This window comes from Chinchilla lanigera, unplaced genomic scaffold, assembly GCF_000276665.1.
Source record: "Chinchilla lanigera isolate Chin_1 unplaced genomic scaffold, ChiLan1.0 scaffold00144, whole genome shotgun sequence".
In the NCBI taxonomy this organism is placed as follows: domain Eukaryota; kingdom Metazoa; phylum Chordata; class Mammalia; order Rodentia; family Chinchillidae; genus Chinchilla; species Chinchilla lanigera.
Window position 1 is genome coordinate 3,073,792 of NW_004955545.1, and position 24,306 is coordinate 3,098,097.

Sequence of the window (24,306 nt, forward strand, 5' to 3'; positions counted from 1 at the left end):
TTTTTTTGTCTTTTTGAGACAGGGTCTTGCTATGCAGTTCAGGCTGGCCTTGAGCTCACTTTGTAGCCCAGGCTGGTCTTGAACTAGCAACTATCCTCCTGCTTCAGCCTCCTGAGTGCTGGGATTACAGGCTTGTGCCACCATACCTGGTTTATGACTTTTAACTGGAAGGGGAATAGCTGGGTCAAATGGAACCTCTAGTTTTAGTTTTTTGAGGGATCTCTATACCGATTTCCATAGTGGCTATACCAATTTACACTCCCAACAATGGAGAAGCGTTCCTTTTCCCCTGGAGCCTCATCAGCACTTGTTATTAGTTGATTTCTTCATGATAGTCACACTTTCTGGAGATGAAATCTCAATGTTGTTTTAATTTGCATTTCTCAAATGGCCAGTAATGTTGACCAGTTTTTCATGCATTTACTGGGCATTTGTACTTCTTCATCTGGGAAGTGCCTATTCATTTCAGATGCCAAATTTTGGAATGTTTCTTTAAATTTGGGGGAGTCTCGTTTTTTTGAGTTCTTTATTTACTCTAGGTATTGTCCTCTGTCTGAGACATAGCTGGCAAAATTTTTTTCCCATTCTTTTTTTTTTTCCCATTCTATACATTGTCTCTTCACTCTGTTGGCAGCTCCTTTGCTGTGCAAAAGCCTTTTAATTTGATGTGATCTCACTTGTTGATTGTTTGTAATATTTCTTATGTAGTGAAGGTTTTGTTCACCAAGTCTTTGCCTACATCTATGACTTTAAGAGCTTTACCTATTTTGTCTTTCAGCAGATTTTTGTTTTAATATTTAGATTTTTGATCTATTTTGATTTTAGTTTAGTGCATGGTGAGAGACATGGATCCAGGCTCAATCTTTGGCATGTGGAAAGCCAGTTTTCCCAACACCAAAAAATGGGCAAATTTCCACATGCACATTTTGCCAAAGAAAATGTACAATGGGTTACAAGTATCTGAAAAGATACTGTTAGTCATTAGGGAAATGCAAATCAAAATAGTAAGAGAGCACTTTATATCCACTCAGATAGCTAAAACAAAAATACATAACGTAAAGTAACAGATGTCGTTGATGCTATGGAGAAACTAGAACATTCATACATTACTGGTGATACTGTAAAATAGTATGGCCACTATGGAAAACAAACAGTTCTCCAAAATGTTAAATACAGAGATATTATATGACCCAGCAATTCCACTCCTAGGTATATACCCACGCCAACTGAAAACCTTTGTTACCCAACTTATACGTGAATATTCACAGCTGTCAAAAAGTGGAGACAACCCAAATGTTTCATCAATTGATGAAGAGATAAACAAAAGGTATATACTTACAATGACACAGTAATTGGCAGTATAAAAGAACAAAGCAATGATATATACATTACATCTAGATGAACCTTGAAAACATTATACTAAGTGAAAGAAACTAGTCACAAAGACTTTACTTATATGATTCTATGTATATCAAATGTTCAGAATAAGCAAATTCACAGAGACAAAGATTAGTGGCTGGCTAGGGCTAGGATGAAACAACAGGCACCAGGAAAGGGAAAGAGCACAAAGTGTCTCTTTGGGGCACTGAAGAACTCTGTAACTAGGTAGTGGTAATGGCACAATGATAAATATACCAAAAGTTACTTACTGTAACTTTTATACTTACTGTAAAATTTAAATGGGTTTTATGATATGTGGAACATATGTCAATTAAGGTTTCAGGCAAAAAAGCAAAAAGATAAATTAGATCCTCCTTTCCTGTCTGGTGCAGTTGCTGCAAGTCTTTAGGTAAGGGTTCTCTGTGCTTATGGTTCATGGATCAGTGATGTGGGAGGAGGTACAATGTTCCAGGGTACTCTTCAACCTCTGCCCTGCTATCTATCCCTGGACAACTATAATAATGGACCAACTGCCTGGACTGCTGGCCAAGGCTGCTCTACCCTATAGAAACCTACTTTATTTATAAGGCTGGATTCTGTTTCCCTCTCACCACCTGTATTTATCTTATTCCTTATTCTTCCTCCCTCCCACCCTATCCCATATTCCCCAACAGCTTTCTCCAGTGGGTGGGTTTAGTTCAAAATACAAATGTTATAGTACAAGTATTTATATTTCTCTATCTTGCTCTAAGCAGCACAGCCATACTTCCTGTGCCTGCTTCTTGTGTGCATGGCAAATTCCAGATCACTGCTCAAGCTTCTGTTCAAACACTAGTACCCCCTGGTGAAGACTCCCCCAGCTCCAACCCTCCACGACTCCTTCTTGGTCCTCTTCTAGACCTGGTTTTCTTTGTCCCTCTCATTCTGTATAGCAGGTCTGTTTATGGGTCTCTCTCACAGCCCACTTTGAATTCCCTGAGCATGTCTTTTACTCTCTTAACTCTGGTGATTTGTGCCTTTCACCTCCACATGGAGATCCAGTCATGTGGAGATCTACACTTTGGATCCTGGCATTGCTCAGAATACTTCCATCTTCAAAACAGACCGACTTTCCTCCCTCACACATGCATTCTCACTACATTTGCTATTTCTGGTAACTTCATCAGACCCTTCTTTATTTTCCTCCCACACATCAGCCCTTTCTTGGCTTTTCTTCTAGTCTGGATTCCAGTTGATTATCACAGTCCTGATTCCTTTGCATGCCCAATCCTTCCTCCAAATCTGTCCAACAAACACTGCAGCAACGCTCCCACCTGCAGGTACTGCTCTGACTTCCAGTTAGCTGCACTCAGGTAGGGAGAAAAAAAAAAAAAAAAAATCACACTGCGGTGTAATCTAGCAGGCAGATCTAAGGTCTCCAGCCTTCAGGCTTGATCAGTTTTCTTTTCCATAAGCTTTCTCACTACTCCAAAACTTCACAGTTCTCCTCAAATTTGTATGTATAACCCGTCCTCTATCATTAGATTGTCTTGCCTCTTATCTCATCAAAATAACTGGAGCCGTGTTTTTCTGCTTCAACTTTCTACTCATTCCCACAAGCCCCTCCCCTACATTTACACTCAGCTTTTCTCTTCTAGTTCAATTAAATTCAAATCCCACTCATGACCCTGACTCCATTACTCTCCATTGACTCTACCTACTCAGCCCATAAATTAACCCAAATCACTCTTAACCTGAGGGAAGATATTTCTTTGACCCAGTAAGCCCCTCTAGCTATTACCAGTCACTCTTACTCTGACTTCTGGGAAGCGTATTCCGTATTTATACCCTCCCTATTTCTTCACTTCTCACCCAGTCCTCAACCAAATGCCATCTGGCTTCCACCCCCAAAACTCTGAAGTGATTGTTTTCAGTAAGATCACTAACAGCTAGTCCCTCAATTGCAAATTTCAAGGGATTTTCTTTTTCAGATCTCATCTAATTGGATCTTTCTATATATTAAAAAATACTGATTCCTCTCACTTTTGGGCTTGGTCTTCTCAGCCTACACTTCCTTCTTAGGAGACAGTGACTACGATCATTTCTCCCTTATGTAACCTTCTGCAGGACATCTTGACCTATAGACACTCAGATTGAATAAATCAAAGGACTCATCTCCACACATCCTGCCTCGGTCCTCCTCCTGGACTTTCTCACCCTCTAGGCAGACACAGGCAAACAATATGACTGCCCTTCTCTAGCCACACAGTCATTTAAACTAATCTGGCTAATTTGATTTTTAAAGGAGTTTCTCATTTTTGTCTCTATTCAGGAATTCCAAGAGACTGCATGGCACAGTGCTCAAGAAAAAAGATTCTAAGGCCAAACCACCCAGATATGAATTCTAGTTTCACCACCTACCAGCTGTGTGACCTTGGGTAAGGTACTTAAGTTAACTATGTCTCATAACCCTGGGCTATAAAATGGGAATGCTACTAGCACCTTGCAGGGTTGTTATGAGGATTAAAGGGATTAATTATGTGTGTAGTGCTTAGAACAGTGCCTGGTTCATAATAAGCATTACACAACTATTAAACAAGTAACATGGCTGGGTTTGTTATCTTTACCCTGTGCCTGTAACTCAGTGAATACCCTCATCACTTGAACTCTAGTTCTCTATTTCATAGTCCACAAGCTATTTGAGACAGGGATTGTCTCATTCATCTTTGTGGCCCAAGGACCCTTGCCACACTTGCACCCTAGGTACTTAGGAATGCAGAGTGAGTGCTTGCTAACAGTTATATGATCGCAGAGGGTCTTACTGCATGTGGCAGAGGAAGGAGCAATGGAGTGGAAACCAGCACCTGTCTGATGGAACTGTTTCCCATGGGAAGCCAGACATCATTCACTTCACGTGGTCAGAAACACTTCCTACCACAAGCCAGCAGCATTTTGACACTGGGCCCTGCCCTCTGGGATTCTCCGCTGAGGAGCGGGAGAGACTTTTGCAATAGGGTGATGGAAGCAGTGAGGTGATGAGTAGTAAAATCTTAGAAACAAATGTGGAGAGTAGTTATTTCTTGGGTTTTCAGTCATTAAATAATAAAAGGACAGTAGTAAATATGCTTGCTACACACAAATAAGACCCAGTGCCCTGGGTGCTTGCTCTCAGGTGTGAAGGAGCTAAGGCAGCAGAGCACCTATTTCAGGCCTGGCAAGCACTAACCAATCAGTCAAAGGTAGCTACTTTTAATATTACTGTTTTAAAAACTGTTTTAGTAAGATTTAAAGGCAGAAGCGAAGGAGGAACGGAAAGTTGTTTCATCCAGACTCTCCATAATAATAAAGTAAATAAGGACAATCTGGGTGTGGAAGATGTAGAATTTCTCTGCATACCTCAGTTACAACAGTTACCTATCAATAACCTCTTAAGTATTTCTTGGTCAACCATATCCTTCCATGGCAGCAGGGCACAACTTCCCTTGGTTCTGAACAGTCATCCTCTATAACCCCAGAGCACTCTGGATCACAGCCTACTAAAAGCACTTATACTTACTTGCGAGATTCTAATTACAGTGCTTGTTCACATGCCTGTCTTCCAGTAGTCACTGGCAGTGTCTGACAAACTGAATATTCACTGAACAAATAAAGAAATGGATGGAAAGATTCAACAGTTTCCTTTCTTTTTATTTTTAAAGAATTGGGAATCCAACATCTGCTCCACAAGTCTAGCAAAAAGTTTTAAAGTTCTGATTTTTTTTGCCAAACTCATATAAAACACAATTAGCCTTCCACAATTAGAGAGAACCTCCCAGCATTTCAATCCTTATTTCATACACTAACAAAAAGTAACTAAAATTAAGTTATAGCTAACAATTAGAACCACAAAATTTGTAAATGCATAGGAGAAAATCTCAATGACTAAAAAAAATTGGTATGTCAGATTTCATTAAAATTAAGAAGTTGCTCTCAAAAGGTACTGCATTTACTGTGTGCAAATTTAAAACAAGTTTTAAAGGACACTATTACAAAAAAAGAAAAAGCAAGCCACAGACTAGAAGAAAATAGCAGCAGAAATATATCTGACAGAAATTGCATCTAGAATACACAAAGAACACTTAAAACACAGTAACTGCATTAGTATTGGGCAATATGTTCAATTAAAAATGTACAAAAGACCTGAACAAGTCATCAAAGAGGCCATACACATGGCAAATAGGCACATAAAAATATTTCACATCATTATTCACCAGGGAAATGCAAATTAGAACCACAATAAGAACACAACACTAACACAGTTAAAATGAAAGACTGACCATAGCAAGTACCAGGATATACAATAGCTATAATTTGCATAGACTGATAGTGTAGATGTAAAATAGTAAGTCATTTTGAAAAACAATTTGGCTTTTTTTTATGTTGGGTCCTGTGTTGAGCGTCAGTTGATCTCATTATGTAATTCCTGGCTGGCCTTATATTCACTGGTCACCGAGACTAGCCTCAAACTTGCAGTGATCCTCCTCCCTCAGCCTCCTGAGTGCTGGGTTTACAGGTATGTACTACCATGCCCATATTAATTTGGCATTCTTATAACATTAAACAGTCACTGATAATATGACTCAGTCATTCTCCTAGGATTTAAAGAGGAAAAAAGGAAATATTCAACTGCCAAAGACTTATACATGAATGCTCTTAACAACTTTCTTTATAGTATCTAAATGTCCATCAACAGGTGAATGAATGGTAGGCAGTCATCCATAAAACGGAATAGTACTCAGCAATGAAAACAAACACTACTGATACACACAATATGGATTGACCTCAAAATAACTGGTAAGTGAAAGAAGTGAAAGGAGACAAAAAGAAGTATAGAGTATATGATTTCATTTATATTGACATACAGAAAATGTGGAAGGAGATAAGGAATTGCCTGGGGACTGGGAAGAAGAGAGAGATGGACTACAAAGGGGCACAAAGAAACTTCTGAGTTTGTCTGGGTATGTTTGGGCATGTTCTTTACCTTGATTGTGGGAACAGTATCATAGATGTAAACATCACTTAAAATGCACCAAGTTATATAAATGTGTGCTTTACATATATTAAATACACCTTAATAGTGTTATTAAAAGAAAAAAAAAGCATTAAGGACAAGAGAGTATTCTGGGGCGACACCAGAAAGTAAAACTTGTCCTCCACAATTAGAGAGACACAGGTGCACACACACTATTTAATAGCATAGTCTGTTTTTAGACATTCTGTTTCTTGTCCAAGTCAGAGTGCTGATGGATCATAAAATGGGGTAACAGCTTCTGAATTTAAAATGGGGTAAAAAAGCACAACATGTGCACATACACTTATCTTTTATCTGTTTGTACATACAATGATTAATCAATTAATGCACAATCAAATTCCAAACACATCTATTAATAGAATCAACACAGTTAATAAGACAGAATTTTCATTTGCCTTTGTAATAAAATACATGATTTTGTTTTGCAACAGATATTGTCTTAGGGATGTGACTAATATTAAAATAAACTTTTTTTTAAAGTACTAGGCAAGGATAAATTACAGTGCTGTTTTTTCTTTCTTTTGGTCACAGTGAGTTTTTTGCTTGTTTATTTATTTTTTTTGAGACAGGGTCTTGCCATGTAGTCTGGGCTGGCTTCGAACTATGTAGCCTTGGATGGCTTTAAATTCCCAGTAATCTTCCTGCTGCAGACTCCAGAGTACAGGGATTACAGGCATGTACCAACACGCCCCAGACGTGAACCTATAATCTTATTGCCTCTGCCTCCCACAGTAGAAATTGGATCACAGGCCTGTACCACCAAACCTGGCTTCAGTGCTGATACTGATGAAGCAACTGTGTTACATGTATATCCATTCATATATATCCATTAAAGTCCTATGTCTGCCCATATGTTTCCCCTTACTCTTCCCAGTTGCCCCAAGGAGATTTTTTGGGTCTCTAAATGCTTGTATTGCAATATGAAATATCTAACAGTTTGCCTGTGCATATATCAGAAAAGGTAGAAAAAGTGAAAGATTTCATGTAGAGTCTTTGTAGGTAAACTTTCAGCAATTATATCTCTGGCAAGTCAGCTGCTGTGTAGGAAAGAGGGACAGAGATAGGTTTGGTATGTATCTGTATCTATGTATAATCATGCTGGTTGTCTCAGCTAAAGGGAGCTCGAGAGAACAACAGATTCCAGCGCAAATGACTGTGTGACTAGCAAAACACACTGTGCTTAGATCCTTCCAGGCGGACACTACAGAAATGCATCCTTCCAAATACTAAAGCTTTTATGCAGCATTTACCTGGGCACTACAAACACAGCACCATAAAAGAAATCAGAATCATATACATATCCTAGCCCTATAATGTTCATTATTCAAAAATGAGACAATGACAAAGACACAAAATAAATAAACACCAGGTATGTAAATTCCATTATTATCCCAAATGCACCCAACATTAACTCCTAATTGTATGGCACTGTGATGAAGGCATCAGCAGGACCATCCTCTGCGAGTTCCCAATGTAAGATGGCAATGATGGTGTTTTAAAAATGGCAATAGCTAAATAAGTGAAATCCACTGTGGGCCACTCTTGCTGCCTAAGTGCAAAGTGAAGTCTTGACATTACAAAGCCCGAGGGAAGCTGCCTAATTTATACCTGTTTCCTTATGAAAACCCTAATCTCACAGGATTGTTGTAAGGCTCAAATAAATGTAAAACACATCATCAAAAAAATAAAATGGGCCAAGCACGATGGCACATGCTTATAATCTCAGCACTCAGGAGGCTGAGGCAAAAGGATCACAGTGAGTTCATGGCCAGCATGGACTACATAGTGAGTTTAAAGCCAGCCTGGAATACATAATGAGCCCCTTTCTCAAAAACGAAACAAAACAAACAAAAAAAATAAATAAATAAAATGACAATCCACAAAATCAGAGAAATTAACAGTCAATCTTATATCTGGTAAAGCTGTACTACCCATGTAGCTATACTATACAGATCTCTTTTTTGTGTGTGTGGGGGGTACTGGGAATCGAACTCAGGACCTTGAGCTTGCCAGGCAGGTGCTTGTGCTGCTGGGCTATATCCACAGCCCTATACAGACCTCTTAAAAACTCAACACTAAAAGGAAACATAACCCAGAAAAAAAATCCATTTCACTAAAGATACACAAATGGTGATCTTGGCACGGAGCTGCAAACCTATAATCCCAGCACTCCACAGGCCTATCCAGAGGACTGTGAGTTCAAGGGCAGCCTAACCTACATAGCAAGATCCTATCTCAAAAAAAGAAAAGAAACACAGAAAAAGATAAATTATACAAATGGACAATGAACACACGAAAAGATGTTCAACATCATTAAGAAAATGAAAAAACCATGAAGAGATACCACTATATGCCCATCCGGATATCTATAATAAAAATGACAGATAGCAAGTGTTGGAGAGTATGTGGAGAAATTACAGAACTACCATATAACCCAGCAATTCTCTTCAAGGTATACATACAAGAAAGATAAAAACAATGTCTGCACAAACTTGTACCCAAATGTCTACAGCAGTATTATTTCTAACAGCCAAAAAATGGAAACACAGATATCTACCAACTGATGAACTGAATAAACTGAGTTGGTGAATCTATACAATAGATATTAACCAACAATAAAAAGAACAAAGTATGCTATAACACAAGAACTTTCAAAATATGTTAAGTGACAGAAGCCAGACATAAACAGCCACATACTGTATGATTCCATTTATACGAACTGTCCAAAATAGGCAAATTCATAGAGACAGGAAGTAGATTAATGGTTGCCTGGGCCTGTGGAGAGAGAGGACTAAGAAGTGACTGCTAAAGGCCCAACACTTCTTTTGGGAGTGATGAAGATGCCTGGAATTAGACAATGATGAACACACAACCTTAAGTCTATTCTACGGCATGGAGATTATATCTCAATAAAGCTGTTTTAAAAAAGAATACATTTGAAAACATGATAAAACTGCAAAGTGCTGCACAAACATAAAATAAATGTTTTTTTAAATTTTGGTTGTAGATTGTGAAGTCATCAATGTCGGATGCAACAGCAATTAAATCAGCCAGTTCATTACCTCAAAAAATTTGCCTGCAGGTATGGGAAGTGCTGTAAGTCTAGTCCAGAAAGTTAAAAGGACCTTGATTACATTAGGGTTCATGTTTCCAGCTAGTTTTCTCCTTTTTTCCTCCTCAGTACCCTACACCCACATCATCCTAAATCTCCAGGTTCCTTGCCTCAGAGCTAGTAATCTTTCTATCCTAGCCAATTTATCTTCTAATGATGTAGCTTTCATATAAAAGGCTGTCCAGGAGACTGATGATAACAGATAGGGTGGCCACAGAGACAAGCAGGTTCTCCTGTTCACTACTACCAGGGAGGGAAGGCACTCTACTTATGGGATGAAAGGTGGAGAGGCAAAGTTGTCCAGAGGGGAGCAACCCCAAAGCTAGGAGGAATTGTAAAACAGTGTGTCCTAGGGGACTCCAGGCACAGGCAGGAGAGGAGGAAAGGGAAACTAAGTCACCTAGCAAGAGATACCTCCCTCCTCTTTATAGGTGTGATGAGGATAAAATACAACAAATAGAAAGTGCTTTGAAGAATAAAAGCACTGTATAATGCTTGGTATTGCAAGGATTATTGGAGCAAGGGGATTTATTTTAAAAATCAAATTTTATTGGTACATTTTAGATATACATAAAATGTTCTGGAATTAGAGGTAATAACAGCACAACTTAGAATATACTAAAAATGCACTAAACTGTAAAGCGGTGAATTTTATGGTATTTCAATTATATCTCAAAAAAGTGTTTAGAAAATGGTGTCCATTTTTCAATAAAACTTTACCAAACATCTACTATATTCATTGCACAGTTCTGGGCACTATGAGGTAATATACACAAAGATAAGGTCTCTGCATGGCTTAAAAATACCACACTACTTAGTGATGGAGTAATGAGTCATTCCTGAGGGAATTTTATTTCTCCCAACCTGGATTGAACTTAGCAGACTCCAGAGAGCCAGTCTTTCCCATTATTAACCAACTAGAAGGCAAAAAGAGAAAGTTACCCTCTTCTTGCATACTGAATGCAAAGCCCAGGTCCTAAGAGGGCATGGTCACGGAGATTTTATGGGGAAGGGACAGAAAAACTCAGGAGACTTGATCCCTGGTTTACCTGTCTCTTTCCTAAAGGTCACCTTCACTACTGTCAAGCAAACCTGATCTCTGGCTCTCCCTCACAAGCCTTATGCATTTTTACCACTAAGCCTTACCAGGAAGATAAGAAAATGCAAACAGCACTAGGCTAGGGATTCGTAGGCACAAACATTTTTTTAAAAAAATCCTACCTTTGTCACCTCTTACTTTACAGACGTTATGCAAGTCACTAAAGCTTCCTTGAGCTTTGTTTCCCCATCTGTAAAATGGAACTGAAAATCCTTAACTTGACTATACCTCAGGCAAATAATGGACAATAACCCTTTACTAATGCCCCATTGTTCTATGGCAATAAAGAGGAGCATGTCATTATTACCTTCCCACCTTAGTCCTAAGGTTTCCATCCCTCTCTGTCAATCATGTCCTGCCCTACTTAAAAACTGAACTTTCCTCCTGTCTCTCATCTTTCCCTAAATTCTGTCACATCTCTCCTGTCTTTCCCGCAGCAATTATAAATCCATACTATGGATCACAACCACTTTTTTTTTTTTTTTTTTGGTCTTGGTTTTGGTTTTGGTTTTTTTCCGGTACCAGGAACCGAACTCACCACCTTGCACTTGCCAGGCAGGCGCTTTGCCACTGAGCTAAATCCCCAGCCCCCACAACCACTTTTAATAATGATAAATAACACTTTACTTGTCTTGCTCCAACAGAATGTAAGTTCCAGTGTATCCCCAGTGCCCAGAACACTGCCTAGTATTTAATACGTATTTAATACATGCACAGAATGAATAGGAAATTCCCATAAGCCAGACTAACAAATGTGAAGTAGGATCTTAATTCGAGAATGGTCTCTCCCCACATGCCTTGCCCTGTCCTTTCCCAATCGGCCAAGCCTTAAGTTCAGAACTAGCCAACAGCTGGTCCCCAGGACGAAGAAGTGTAGTTATTAGCTTTAGCCTAGGCAGAGCTAAGGGGAAACTACCATGTCCTCTGGGCCGCTGATGGCTTAACTAAAGGATCTTAAGGCCTGCAATGATGTTTAGGAAACCCTCTGGGGTCCAGGAATTGCCAGCCTCTGCACTGAACCTACCATTATCTCTGACCCACATCTACAGCTTAGACACAGGGCCACTGCCCTAGAGATCCTAGGGGGATTTATGGAAATTATGAGAAACAACCCACTGATTCACAGGGCATAAAGAAAAACAGGAGAAGAGGAAGAGACACTCAGGCACTCTTGGAAACCCAGCTGTGTGGGTTCTGAACCCAATTTCAAGGGAACTGAAATAGGCCCTAGGAGAGAACCCCAGGGCAACATGGAACCCCTACTGGAACCCTTTGAGCACAGAAACCATGGGTGGCTGTGTGGGTTACCACAGCATACAGTGATAAACCACTCTGTATAATCTAGAGATGGAAGTTCTTTCAATGCAGTAACACATTCCAAGCACTCTTACCAACATTCTAAGGGGAATCGAGTCATTCCAACGATCCCTGACACTAGGAAATTCAGAACCTGGGATCAGTTTGGAAAATCATTTTAGGAAACTTAAATAGAGCATATAACCCCTGATACATACATTTTGGAATAGATATTTAACAATGAAAATTCTGTTACCAGAACACACAACTAGTTAAGACCACAGATGTTATAATGCAGTGGCTTTCAAAGCATGGAATGCTAGCTGTCAGCTTCAACTGGGACGCTGATAAAAATGCATATTCTCAGGCCAAGGACTCTACCCAAGCTTACTATATCTGAACTTTTTTGGGGGGAGGGAAGAGCAATTCCTATTTTAACAAGCTTTCTAGGTGATTCTGATGTATGCTAAGATTAAGAACCTTTCACCTAGGTAAACATAGTCCTACCTTGAAAAAAAACTCAAAGTCCTACTGACAGGAACCAGGAACTATTTTTTTTTCTTTTGTTTTGTTTTTTCCTGGTTTCTGACTTCACCATTTCTTCACCTCTTCTCACTTTGACCCATAGCAAACTGGCTCTTGTTTTCATCACTGCCAGAAATTAAGAGGCCCTGAACGTCCACCTACTTACTAAATCCACATTTCTCTATGCTTGACTTATTGGGAGCATATGAGACTGTTAACTACTCGTGCCCGTCATGTCTAAGACTTCACACTGCCCTCTTTTTTTTTTTTCCCCCTCTGTGACCTGTCACTCCCTGCCAGTCTCTTCTGTAGGCTTTTTCTCACCTTCACATATAATACAGTAAGCTGAGCATGACACATGCCTGTAATCCCAGCACTCAGAAAGATGAGGGAGGAGGATCCATGAGTTCAAGGCGAGCCTGAACTACATAGCAAGACCCTGTCTCTAAAAACCACAAACAAAACCAAAAACAAATAAAAGTGATACAGTAATTAAGTTTAATTGGGTCAACATGATTGGGTTGAGAGCTGCCTGGGGAATTAGGAAAGCACACTTCTGGGTGTGTCTGGGTAGGTCATGGAGGTGTGACCTCAGGTACTACAGATGATCCTTGGTCTCTTCCTCTCTGGCACTGTTTCCCTGCTGTACTTCCTGGCCGCCAGGAACTAAAGCAGCTCTGCTATGCCATGCTTTTCCACCATGATGTTCCTGCCTTGGAGCCTACCAACCATGGAATGAATCCTCTGAAACAATAACCCTCTCCTCTTTTAAGTTGTGGGTGTTGGGTAATTTCTCCCAGAAATGGGAAAGCTGGCTAATACATGCCCCTCAGGACCCACCCACAGCCCTCTTCTCTTTTCCCATCCTGGACAGTTTTTTGCTTCAACTACTCTGCCCCAGATGTTGAGCTGCCACTCAGAGCCTCTATCCCAGAACACTCCTCACTTTCTGCCGCCTGGGTCTCCCACAGATACTTCAAATCAATATGACCAAAAAAGATGCTGATCTATCCCCTCCTTCCTCAATCATATTTTTTACATTCTTTCTCATTGAATAATACTTCCGAGCAGCCAAAGCCACTGTCCTTTATCTCTAAACCTTCATTTTTCTCCAGCTCCAAGGTCACTATATCACTATATCACAGTAAAGGCCACACTCACTTCTTAACCAGTTTACAGCAATGGTCTCCTAATCCATTTTCCCTCTCTGCATTCTTTCATTCTGTTAATACAATGTTTACACTGCAGGATGATTTCATTTCTGTAAAAGGATATCTGAGCCAAGCTTGATGGCGTGGGTCTATAATCCTAGGACTCAGGAGGCTGGGGCAAGAAGCTGAGGCAGGAGAACTACAAGTTTGACGCCAACCTGGGCTACATATAGGGCAGTGGTGGCAAATCCATGGTGCATGTGCCACTGCAGGCTATTTCTTATTACTGAAAGCTCTAAGAGATTCGCTATCACTGATACAGGGAGTCCAGAGAGCCTGTCTCAAATAACAGCAACAACAGCAGCAGCAGTAATGCATATCTGATCATGTCAACTCCTACTTAAAATCTCACAACGGTGTTCCACTACCTTCAGGAGCAAGTTCAAACCCTTAACCCAGATTACATGGTCTTCATGTAATTTAATTAACTGTTATATGGTCTCACAACTGAGCATAGCTACTTTCAATTCTTACAACACCAAGCTTTTTCTTGCCTCAGGCTCCCTTCTGCACCTATTCTCTCTGTCTAGACTTTCTCTCTCTCCTGCCCAGCTCCCAGTTTTTGACCTTGATTTCAAGGTCCTCTCCTCCTAGAAATCTCCTTCATCTGTTCCTACCACTGCTCTGATCAGAAGTTCAGGGTTATCATACAATTCCCACTTACTTCTGTGTCCTCCCAACAAAACCGGAAGTTCCTGAAGGGATGGTACATAACACATTTACCTTGTATCCCAACTGTGTGGCATCATGGCATGTGAACATCTGTTAAATGGATCAACCTTCTTATTTGAGGCATAACATGAGGTTCTTAAACCTGAAACCCTATTTGTAGGAAGACACGAACCCTAGAGGTCCCCCTCCCACCGCCCCCTCTGGTCTCTAGGGCTCAAAGAAGAGGGTCTGTGGTTCTAGCCTCACACAAGGTCCCATTCACACAGCTATTCAGTACACTCTCTTCAGCTGCCTCCCCCCAGAACAACAGTGGCCTTTCTCTGAGGCAGGAGTCTCTTTGAGGGAAGCTTCTGAGGGCCCTGCTCTGGGAAATGAATGAGGCCAGCCTGGGGCAGGCAGGACAATAGGAGGGTGGGCCCAGTGCCCTCAGACCCCTGTAGGGAAAGGCAGCCCGGAAACCCAGCCGCCAATGGGGAAATCCCCAGAACTCTGAAGCGCTAAAGGCAACAAGGCTGCTCTGTCCCTTAGAAGAAATACCCAGTGGCCAAGACCTAGCACCCAGTAAGAAAAAAGGGGAATTCTTGGTCTCAGCTCCTGGCAGCAGTGTTTAGAGCTGCTTTCCTGAAATGTCTTGGCTAGGCAATATCAAGAATGAGCTACAGTTCAAGTCAGGAAACCTTGCATAAAGAGAATACCTCATAAAAAGAGAACTAAGCTGGCCACTAGAGAACAACTCAGAAAAACAAGAGACACTACTCTTGAACCCTGAGTAGCAAGACTAGGTACAATAATCAAATAAGATTTGTGAAAAGTTGAACAAGCACAGTCACTTATTTATCGTTGTCTACCATGTGCTAGTTTATATAAATTCTGCTAAAACTTCTATATAAATTATTTTATATAAACAAAAGATAACAGTCAAAATGCTATAGTTGTATGCAAAAGGAAGGCTGAGTAATACAAATATGTAGAGTTTGCTGGTTTCCTTGAAGGGAAGTAAGGCTAATGAGGGGAGACAGAGAACACTGATAGAGAGGTGTAGAAAGAATAATGTGGGCTCAGAAAACAGGTCAGTTTTTAGAAGCAGGGTGGTAGGGGACAGTAGTAAGACCTACAGTTAGCAAGATGTAGGTTGGGATGAAAAAAAAAAAAAGTCATGAATCCCAAGTGGGCAGCTGGGGATAGCAAGCAAAGACATCATGGGTTTTAAGCAGAGCAGGACCTGCACCTAATTCTTAACCACTGTCCTGTGTTTGCTTACTATGTTCCCAGAGCCATGCCTGTCAGTCCTCAGTTGAGAAACACACAGGACTGTGGGTAACCCAAACATGAGTCTTCAAGTGGCGCTGAGGAGAATTCAGGCCAGTCCGGGGTCCTTGCCAAACCAAATTCCTTAACAACAATTACCATTATGTTTGGCACCATAGAATTCGCAAAATACTTTTACATAAATCTTCCTGATTGCACAGCTAGTTGGTGGTTAAATGGGGGGCTTATACACTTAAAGTCCTATATTTTCTTTATTATGCTACTAACATGGTTTCTAAATACTTGGGAGTTTGGTCTGTTATGTGGGAATGGGTTATCACTGATGAATCAAATATACGCTCATCGTGTCAAACCATGACCCATATTCCTAAGAGATCTCCTAGAAGAGGTTCTCCTTTCCCTCTCTGTGTTGAAGAACTCTAAAAGCACTTGGTAGAAACAGCCTAACTTAATATTCTTAGCAAGGTAAGTATCATTCAATATGCTGTATTCAGAAAATCATGGGGTACCAGCAGGAAATAAAATGACTTTTAATGGACGTTCTATTCTATTCACTACCTTTTCCCTAATCAACCAGTCTCAAAATCTTGGGAATCAAGTTTGATTCAGCCCTAATATACCTTGGCGACTCTTAAAATGTCTTCTGAATCCTACCTCTCCTCTTAGCTCCCCCTATAAACTCTGTGATCCAGAAATTCACCATCTTTCGCCACGACTGCAACAAAACTTCCTGGCTGGCCTTCTGGACTCAAACTTTTTTCCACTGTCTGTATCAATAAATATCAGAATTCTCTCTCTAAACCCTACTTTTAAGATCATGCTGTAATATATAAACCTTTACTTGCTTCCTTTTACCTACCACATAGTCCAAGTATCTTTGCCCCTCCACACCCTGTTCACTCTGTCAGCATACCTTCTCTCTGCTCTACAAAGACCAACAATCTTCCTGTTTCCAACCCAGTACCATGCTTGGCCCTACTCCTAGCTTTCCTCAAGTTGTTCTGTTCGAAATGGCCCCCTCTTCCTCCCACCTGCAGAGTATCCAGCCTCCCTGGCTAGTCTCATTAGCATCAACCTTCCACTCTTCTCTAAACATACCTTCTTGATGTATATACAAATTATATAAAACTCAGCATTTTGTGTTTTTTCTTTTGTTGTTTTGTGTTGTTTCATTAATAACATTTCCCAACAAGAGTGCAAGCTTCACATTCTTGTTATCTACCAGAACACTAAGAACTGAACATGGAGCCATTTGATAAAAATTTACAGTCCAATTAACTGACCGCCAAGGCTACTAGATTGGTTCTGTGTGATTTTAGGGCAAGCCACTACTGGTGACTACAGAACTCATCATATGACTCTAGTTGTTGTTCCCCAAATACTGCAGAGAAAGCAGCAAGGGCTGGGAATCGAGATGCTGAGATGACTTTGTTCCAACTTCTGAAGGTCTTTTCTCACACATTCATGTGTTATTTACTGTTCTTTAGAATGAGGAGAAAATCTTGAAGAAGTAAATAAAGATGATAAGGGAGATACTAGTGACTTTAGCACCCACACTGAAGTCAGAGAAGACAATAAAATGGTTTTAAATTGTGGTAAAGGAAAGTTTGGCACCCAAAAGGACTTATAATTGTTGAGCTCCTGGAACCACCTTTCAAAAAGATCACCAAAAATGGGAGAGACTGCCAATCTGTCTTTACTGTATTTTGACTCAAGAGCCAAGGGCAAGGCAATTCTTTAATGTCCTGTTGGTCTCCTGTCATTTTCCCCTCAAATCTACCCAGCTTTTTGGTTTTTGTTTTGTTTTAGTGGTGTTCTAGACTTTAAAAATACTTTATACTTTCCAAATTCTATTTTAATTCTGTTAAGGGCCACCAACTTTCCAGTTTCTCCCTAAGTTTCCACATCCCTGCACTTCCACTTTCCTCATCAGACAGCTCTGTTTCTTGGTCTTTTTAAACATTCATTCTCACTGATTTTCAGGAAGGCCGGATGATTAAAAAAAAAAAAAAAAAAAAAAGTTTTGGCTCACTGAAAGAAAGGCATTTTGTTTCCAGAGGCCCAATGAACAGAATAGTTAGAAGAAATCAAATCTTAAGAGGCTGGCTAGCCTAATTAACTCATTTTTCCAGATAAAAACACTGAGGTCCAGGGCAGGTAAGCACCTTTCCAAGCTCATTCACAAAGCTGGTCCTAGCATTCAGATCTATTAATTCAGATACCAGTGTGTCTTCCTCGAACTGAAACCCTCATTTCACAAGAGATCTAACATAACTTTCAATGACCACCACCTCCCCCCAAAAAACAGAAACATTTCAGTCCTTCCTGCTGTCTGGGGTGAGGAAGTGACCCTGGATGCCACCTGAAGGTCTATGCTTCAGTCTTTTCCCAATATGGTGATCAAGAAAAGAAAGAAGAACTCACAGTCCACAGGGAAAACGTTTCCAAGCCACTTTATAAATCTTCCAATTAAGTTTTAAAAACAATAAACCAATAAAGTAGATATTTAATGGCCACTGTGAAGATGTGAGGCAGATTCAGTCAGTTTAGCTTAAAATAACTTGTTTTACAGAATTTTACAGTTAACAAATCCTTTCACATATGTAAGAATCCTAGACTAAAAAAAAAAAAAAAAAAAAAAGAATCCTAGATCTTTAAAGCTGTAAGGAACACTATCTAAACTTTCAACTCCATAGTTTCCAAACTCTACTCCATAGAGGAATATTCTCATTTGTCTTTACACTTATGTAGGGATTGGGTATGTACCCTTCACAAAATCTTTTCTATTTCTGGTGAACTCACAGTCATTTTTATTTTTTGTGTATGCTCCTAAACAGGAGAACAGAGCTCTGCCTGCCAGTATTTTCACTAGGAAAAAAAGCTTTAAAAATGTATTTGTCGGGGCTGGGGATTTAGCTCAGCGGCAAAAGCGCTTGCCTGGCAAGCGCAAGGTTGTGAGTTCGGTTCCCGGTACCGGAGAAAAACCAAAAATGTATTTGTCAAAGATTGTACTATCAGAAATATTTTTGAGTACATGAAATTAAGCTTAGCTGGCTCTTGCTTATAATGGTGATTAATCACCAGCTGTTTCATCTGCAAATCCACTGCCATCTCCCATCTCACAGCCCTAGATGGGAAAAAGTGTATTTTGAAAAAGACTCAGGACTTAGAGGACTTACCCTTTGTAGCTCTATATCCCTATCACCTTTTAAAGTAGGTAGTGAGAGCTAATGCCTGGGGATTGTCTCAGAGCTCAACAGAGACCAGAATTTAGGTGGGGAGAGACCCCTGACAGGGAACAGCTGGTGAGTCTAGATTTATTTTCAATTAAGAAAGTCACATGGTACTATGAAAAAGAATGGTCAGAGACTATAAAACAAATCCTTTCTGGAGTTAAGGATGTAGCTCATTGGTAAAGCACTTGCTTAGCATGCATTGGGCCCTGGGTTCAAGTCTCAATATCCCCTCACCACCACCAGCACCACCACCAAAAGTAATGACATCTAAGTAAGTGAAGGTAGACAGTCTCTCCCACTTATCAAAATTCCTGGGAAGGAAACTCAGTCACTTTTGTCTCCTTAAAGTCTTCATTATCACCATGTAATTGTGACCACTGGAGACGTACTCCTTTCTCATTTTGTGCACTTGGTAACAATAAAGCCTATTTACTCTGCTTAAACTGTACATGTAAACACATCAATTCCCCACAACGGATATATTTACCGTGCATTACAAACATGTACTAATAAAAACAGGAAGAAAAGTTATTTTTAAAAGAAAAAAAAATGAAGTAATGGAAAGATCTTTTGCTTACCCTTAATTTGTTCTGGGTTATTTAGCTCAGGAGGTAGTGCATAAAGCCAAATCAAATCCATGAATTTACCATCTAAAATTTATATATAATTTTATAGTTTAACAATCAATTTTAAAATATGTCATTTGATTTGCTCCTTTAAACAGCCTGGTGAGAGAGATGTAATATAGTCCTCAAATGGCCCACCATATAAAGGCACATTATTTGTGAACTGGAAAGCACTTTACATAAATGAGCTACTACTGCTTTATGCAAGATGAATCCAGAGGAGGCATGTGACTTGCCCAAGGTCACATAGTTAAGGGGAAAGCCAGGGCTCAAACCAAGAACTTTTGGCTTAATGTAATATTTCTCTGGTTTGGTGCTATCATGAGCTAACTCTGCAGAGGAAAGTTGTTTCATGGAAACAAACTCCTAAGCCATCAGGTCATCTTAGAAACATTTGCCATGAAACAGATATAGATGGCCTAGCAAAATTCATCATTTCTACGAAAATAATTCAGTACCATAATCTTGGTCCTAGAAACAACTTTTTTAGAAACTTGGTGGCAGTGGGGGTGCACTTCAGGACTGAACTCTGGGCGTGGTAGGCAAGTACTCTACCTCCAAACCATACCTTCAGCCTTATTTATATTAAGTTGTCCATGTACAAAACCTAAAAAAGACATTAACAGCTACACATTAGCTCATCTTTCAGTAACAACTTATTAACACCAAAAGATAAAGATTAGTTGCAAATACTGTATCCTTTATATGGACCCAGGAGTCAGTCCCCAACAGGAGGGAAGCGGGTAAAAGCCTGCCAAATAGCTATTTCAAAGTCTTCTTGAAGTGACTCTCCAAATACATAGTCCTCCATGATGTTTATCTTTTGGGAAATATATACCACCTCGGAAACCTTCTCTAGTTGACTTTATTTAGACTACATTTGAAATTAACACATGAATGTTAAAACAACCTAAAATGGAAGACTTTATACTTTATGATGCGTTCATTCATCTCAACATCCATTTGTCAAATATTTCTGGAGCACTTACCACATACAAAGCACTAAGCTAGGCTCACAGAAAAATAATAATAATAATAATAATAATAATAATAATAATAGTAATAGTAATAAAAAAACAAACCAAACACAATCCCTGCTCTCACAGAATTTAGAGACTACTGTTGTTTTCACAGTATGTGGTCTATGGGAATCTTAGCGTTTCCCAGGCCCCCAATTAGACTGTGTACTCGTTATGAGCGAAAATTGTATATTTTAATTTTAAAACACTCTTACATAGCCAGGTGTGGTGTTGCATGCATGTAATCCTAGCACTTGTGAGGCTAAGGCAGGAGGACTGCTATGAGTTTGAGGTCGGCATGAGTTCAAGGCCAACCTGAACTACATAGCAAAACCCTGTCTCAAACAAAAAATCAAAAACATTCTTACAGCATGTTACATGAGACTCTACACAGCAAACTCATAAGCTAAGAGAGACCAGAATCCCTGACTCCATAATCTGCAGCATTTCCTTCCAATCAGTCCCTCCAGGATAGTGCAAGACTGCGAATTACAAGCCATGGTGGTGAATCCACGGCACGTGTGCTGCAGGGAGCTCTCTGTCATCACTGAAAACTCTAAAGGTTCACCATCACTGTTCTAGAGTCTAGAGCCTAGGATGTCAAACGGTTCAACAGAATGAGCCCGTAGCTAAGGAAGCACAGCACGATCCAGGCCAGCTAGCTGGAGATGACCATAAAGGGACCTAGGTCGCAGAACTGACCTTCTGAATGGGGGAGATAATCAGGCAGGGGGTGAAGGCAAGGAAACCCTGACCCTGCAAAGCTATATAAGCCTACCAGAAAAAATGGTGCTTTAGCTACTGAAATTGCAGGTATAAAGTGCAGGGAATACCTTGACTGCTGAAGAGCACCTTAACTACTGCTGGAAGAGCAAAATGGTACCTCCTACAATCTGCAGGGTGAGTCTGCAAACCTAGTTAGACAGGATGGGGCCATGAAAAGGACCAGGGATACAGAATCAAAAGAAACCCAAGTTTCACTCCAGACTGCCATTAGTCAGTCACGATGGCCCTGGATAAGCCAGGAATCCTCTCTCAGACTGCTTCCTCTTCTGCAAAATGAGAATAATGATTTCAGATGTGTCTACCTCACAAAAACATCATACAGCTTGCAAGAGACCGAGTCTGAGATGTGTATCTATGAGGATACACCCAAATTTCCAGAGAAGCATCTCACTTCAACTCAGGAACCCTTACTGCCTTCTCTTCCTTGTACTCTTCAATACTTAAGTCTCTATCTCCTCACAATCCCTGAATTCACATTAATAGACTAAAAGGAAAGAAGGGCAGCCACGGAAACCATTTTAACCCCTTGCTTTGACATGCCTCAGTTATCCCTTTCCCAGAGCCAATGGAAAGAGGAAGAGGTCCAAACCAGTCATACATCCTTTGTGGTTGTCTGCCGTTTCTTCTCCACTGCCAAGTCAGTTCCCTATATGGGGACTGCTGAACAAATCTAAATGGGATTCTGAAGCAATACGGAGATTAATATTTCAAAGAGATTACATGCATGTTATGTCACATTCTGCAGTCAAAAGGAAATTATTCTTTTGGTGCCAGGAATCAAACTCAGGACCTTACACACCCCAGGCAGGCGCTCGTGCCACTGAGCTATAACCTGGGCCAGCCAAAAGGAAATTTTAATTATTAACATGGACAACCAAAGGTAAACTGGACAGTGAGAGAACAATTGCTCTCTTGCAGATATTCTTCCCTATCTCTCCAATAATATTTTTTCCGGGCCTGGCCCTTTCATTTGTTTGCTCAGTCCTCCAACACCCACGAATTTAGTTAGGGTATGTGCACACCTACAAAACACACCCCCTTCAGATTCTCCAGGAGGGAAGGGTGGAGAAGCAGGAGGAAGGGAAAAGGCAGACACCTTACAAAGTTGTACCAATCCTTTAGAGGAAAGAATTACAACTATGCTGTGATGTTACCAATGACACGGGAGGCTGGGCTGACTCCTGGGGGGAGGGGCATCATGTGCTCTGACTGAGGGCCAGAGCCTCTGCCCATCAGGCCTAAGAGCCCAAAACAACTCCTTCCGGCTCTGGGGAGAGGGAAGGCCCATTTTGCAGAGCCAAGCTTATTAACAACAGTTTGGAAGAATAAACCCAGAGCATCAGCCGTTTGGCAGATCTCAATTTAAACTCTCAAGCTTGGAGGGTAGGAAATTTGTGACTGAAGCATGTACCAGCTCATCACCAAGCCTCACCATCCCATAACAACCAGCTTGCTGGAGGCCCACACCCCTGCCAGGGCCCTTCCCCTCAGCAGTTCCAACACCTAAAGCCAGTCCCTATCCACCCCTGAGACTCACATGACCAGGCTTGCTCCTGCTTCCCACCCCTGGGCTGGCAAGTTGGGGATCCAAATTCAGCCTCCAGCCTGACAAAAGTCAAAAGCCACCGCAAGGATTTCCCCCTCCTTCCCTGCTCTGGCTTCACTGCTTACTGCTTACATTAAAGAGACACGGAATCAGGAGACATGTTTTGAACATGGACACACACAGAGCCCACATTAACACACGCCAACAATCCCCAGAGACCAATGCTCCCACCTCACCAATTTCCACAGCCCACCCAGACTTTTTTTTTTTTTTGGCAACCCTTTATCAAAATGCAACACACTCCTCCCAGCCCTTCCTTAAGTGGTGAAAAACCAAATTATTAGCACACCTACCTGTCTATACTCTGGGGTAACCTTACACTCATGGTTTCTCAGTGTCTTCAGGGTCCCAGAATCCTGTAGTTTTGGTCTTGATCAGGATTGAATCCCTTGCAATTTTTAACGGAGACGAGAGGAGGACCTCCCAACTTGAAGATTGAACCCTTTTTCTTTCAGCTCTCAGGACCCTGGTAACTGAAGCTCCATTCTACTTCTACCAGTCAACATGGTCTCCTTTCTTAGCCCCCTTTCCCCTCCCCCCTCTTCAAAGAGGAAAAACTATGACCTTCTTGGAAACCAAAATCTCAACCACAAATCTCTTCAAGGTTAGCACTGCGGGCTAAAAAATGAATCACAGAAAGAACGTGCCTTCAAAATATCAGTCTTAACTGCAAAACACAGATAAAACCATCCTTTTAATCCAGTTTTCCCAGCTGTCTTTCTGTTTGCAAGGGAGCCTCAAGCTCCAAAGGGGGGAAATAATTCTCTGGTCTCCAATGCTTAAAATGACAAGAGCAGATAATATGTTCGGGAGAGCGAATCAAAAAAAAAAAAAATCCGAAATGGCACTCGGAAAAAAATCTTCCGGCTGATCGGCACGGTAAAAAAATAAATAAATAAAACCATACAGTAGTATGTACACAACACTCCTCCCAGGTCCACTGCAACCTTGGGAAACAAAATCTGTGGATTTCCTTAAAAAAAAAAAAAAAAGCTTTTACAGGAAAGGTTTTGAAATCCTGAAATGAGCCATTCACACCAAAAAAATAAAAATCACAGAACACCTGAAATGCAGTGTTTTTTTACCTTTAAAATGAGAGCATTCGCCCAAACCAGAGAGAATCTCTGGAAATATCCTCCGCTTTTTCCTTTAAACTCGCAGGTCTCCTACACCTACCCCAGCCTGGTTCTAAGACCCAGCCCTCGTTCGGCCTTGCTCCGGGAGACAATTTCCTGAGTTAGTTCTGCCGTTTCTCCCCTCCACATCCAGGCTCCGAAATCCTCTCTCGCCTCAGCCTCCATGAAAAGGGGATCCGCTTCCCTCGCCGGCGGCGCCGGCCCGCACGGCAGCGCCGCGCTGCTCTCCGTGGGGACGACTCGCGCGGCTCTCGGTGGGGACGACCCGCGAGGGCCCGCGGCG

At 40.9% G+C, this 24,306-nt stretch overlaps 1 protein-coding gene across 1 annotated transcript in view; it reads right to left on the bottom strand.

Moving 5' to 3' along the window:
* Nucleotides 1–24,306, bottom strand: part of Arhgef11 (Rho guanine nucleotide exchange factor (GEF) 11) — a 110,484-nt gene that overhangs the window by 85,116 nt on the left and 1,062 nt on the right. The gene's annotated exons all lie outside the window — the stretch shown is intronic.